At 32.0% G+C, this 3,042-nt stretch overlaps 1 non-coding gene across 1 annotated transcript; it reads left to right on the top strand.

Annotated features, from left to right (window-relative positions):
• The first annotated feature begins 1,527 nt into the window (after positions 1–1,527).
• On the top strand, positions 1,528–1,637 carry LOC112393652 (U6 spliceosomal RNA). The gene has a single exon (XR_003001967.1). It is a non-coding gene; the product is annotated as a U6 spliceosomal RNA (small nuclear RNA).
• The last annotated feature ends 1,405 nt before the right edge of the window (positions 1,638–3,042 follow it).

Here is a 3,042-nt window from a genome sequence, read left to right on the forward strand (position 1 = left end):
TAAACAAAAAATGAAAAAAATTCCAAGGAGACCACTGAAGTATTTCTGGTCACTCTTCTTGGAGGACATCTTATAAGCAAAAGACCTGTGTCTATATGGTGGCGTTCGAGATGGTGGTGGGTTGCCACATTTTGCTTTTGAAAGATAGCAAAATACGTAGTTTCTATACTGCTTTATTCAAACAGAAATTTCCATCATATGTATTTAAGAACTATGGTTGCCAATAAAGTCAGTCCTCTTGTTTATATTTTTACACTCCTGTATTAACAGTATACACACATTTATATAAGCATCAAAAGTACTATACATGAAAACAAGTAAGTTTCTATACTCTAACAAACAAAATGATTGTAGTTGACCCAGGAAAAATCAGACTGTAGCTATAATAAATATTCACAAAACTGACAGGATACCTTCTAGCAGTGAAACATGTACTCTGAGTTTAATTAATTTGTAAGATATAACAATATTTTTGTGAAGGTTAGGAAACACAGTTTGGTAATATTAACTATAATTTCCTTGGTTAATGTTGTTTGAAATCATAATCCAGGTAACTGTATAAATCAGGATTAAGCCAGAGAAGCAGAATCAGTAGGAAATACAAATTAAGAGATTTATTGCAGGGAACTGGCTTATACTATTTGGGGGGCTGGCTAAGCATGTCTAAAACTTGTAGGGCAGGCTGTCAGGAGGGTCAGGCTGGAACTCTCAGGCACAGGATAAAGCTGTTGTCCACACAATTTCTTACGAAAGCCTCAGCTCTGCTTTTAACCTCTTTCAGCTGATTGAATCAGGCCTGCCCAAACTATCTAAAATAATCTGCATTTCTAAAGTCAACTGATTGTGGATTTTAATCCCATCTACAAAAAACTTCACAGCAACACCTAGAATAGTGTTTGAAACTGGAGACTAGCCAAACTGACTCATCAAAAAGACTACCACAGTAATATATAGAAGTTTAAGTATTGGTTGATTTCTCCAAATCTCAAAGAGCATTGAAGATTGCTCATTTGAAATTCAAACCCTGCTCTCTTTAAGAAACAATTAAACATATGTATATATTATATCTCTGATCTTTCCTTCTTATCTGGTTTTCATTTGAAAAGTTAAAGAAAGCTCAAATCTTTCTTATTGTAATTTTTTGTCTCAATTTTTATAAATATAATGTGCAAAGGAGGTATTTCTGGATAAAGAGTTTCCTATAACACAAAGCCATAGAATATGCCTTTCCACTATTTCCCTTTAAAAAAAAAAATTAGAAGGGATAATTTTGTTGGCATCCTAAATACAATTGTCAATAATGGATAGCATTAACATTTATATATTGATATGTTAACAGAGAATTAGAGAATTCGTTTTCATAATCCTTAATCAGTATTGTAGAAATCTGAGTCCATAGAAAGATATATGAGATTTCATTTATTGAAGGAGATACACCATGAGGTGTCTACAACATTTTAGAATGAGTGATGCAACTTCCATTCTTTTCTTTTGGCTTTGTGATTTTGATTTTAAAATTGCAATGCTGTGCTCACTTTGCCAGTACATATCTAATACTAAAATTGGAATGAGACAGAGAAGATTAGCATGGACCCTGTGTAAGGATGACATAAATTCATGAAACATTCCGTATTTTTTAAAATAAATATTTTGTTATATATGAACCTCATGGTAACCACAAACCAAAAAATTATAATGAAACAGAAAAAAAGAGAAAGAAATCCAAACATAACACTAAAGACAATCGTCAAATCACATGAGAATACAGCAAAAGAAGAAGAAAGGAACAAAAAGAACTACAAAAACAACCAGAAAACAAATAATTAAAGGACAATCAGTATATTTCTATCAATGATTACTTTAAGTGTAAATAGACTAAATGCTTCAGTTAAAAGACATAGAGTAGCTGAATAGATAAAAAGCAAGACCCATATATATGCTGTCTATAAGAGACTCACTTCAGATCTAAAGACACACAGAGACTAAAAGTGAGGGGAAAAACATATTCCATGCAAATAGAAAAAAAATAAATCTGAGGTAGCAATACTTATATTTCACAAAATAGACTTTAAAACAAAGACTGTAATAGGAAACAAAGAAGAACATTGCATGATAAAGGATTAATCCAATGAGAGGATATAATTATAAATATATATGCACCCAACATAGGAGCACCTGAATACATGAAACAAATATTAACAAATGCAACAGGGAAAATTGACAGTAATACAATAATAGTAGGGGACTTTTAACATCCCATTTACATCAATGGACAGATTATCCAGACAGAAAATCAACAAGGAAATACTGGCCTTAAATGACACATTAGGAGATGAACTTAATAGGTGTATAAAGGACATTTCATCTAAAAGCAGCAGAATACACATTCTTTTCAAGTGTGCATGGGACATTCTCCAGTATGGTTCACATACTAGGTCAGTCTCAATAAATCTAAGAAGATTGAAACTCTATCAAACATCTTCTTCAACCACAAAGGTATGAAACTAGAAATCAACCACAAGGAAAAAAAAAACTGCAAAAAACACAAACACATGGAGGCTAAACAATATGCTACTAAACAATCAGTGGGTCACTTGAAGATATCAAAATATACCTGGAGACAAATCAAAATGGAAACACAGTGATCCAAAACCTATAGGACACAGCAAAAGCAATTCTAAGAGGAATGTTTATGGTGATACAAGTCAACCTCAGGAAACAAGAAAAATCTCAGATAATCTAACCATACACTTAAATAAGGAACTAGAAAAAGAAGAAGAAACAAAATCCAAAGTTAGTAGAAGAAAATAACTAATAAATTCAGAGTGGAAATAAATGAAGTAGAGACTTAAAAAGCTACAGAAAAGCTCAATGAAACTAAGAGATGGTATTTGAAAAGATAAAACAAAATTAATAAATGTTTTGCCAGACTCAACAAGAAAAAAGAGAGAGGGCCCCAATAAAATCAGAAATGAAAGAAGAGTTAAAACTGACACCACAGAAATACAAAGGATCGTAAGACATCACTACAAACAGTTGTAT

The sequence above is a fragment of the Neophocaena asiaeorientalis genome, unplaced genomic scaffold (assembly GCF_003031525.2).
Source record: "Neophocaena asiaeorientalis asiaeorientalis breed wild unplaced genomic scaffold, Neophocaena_asiaeorientalis_V1.1 scaffold72, whole genome shotgun sequence".
Taxonomy (NCBI): domain Eukaryota; kingdom Metazoa; phylum Chordata; class Mammalia; order Artiodactyla; family Phocoenidae; genus Neophocaena; species Neophocaena asiaeorientalis.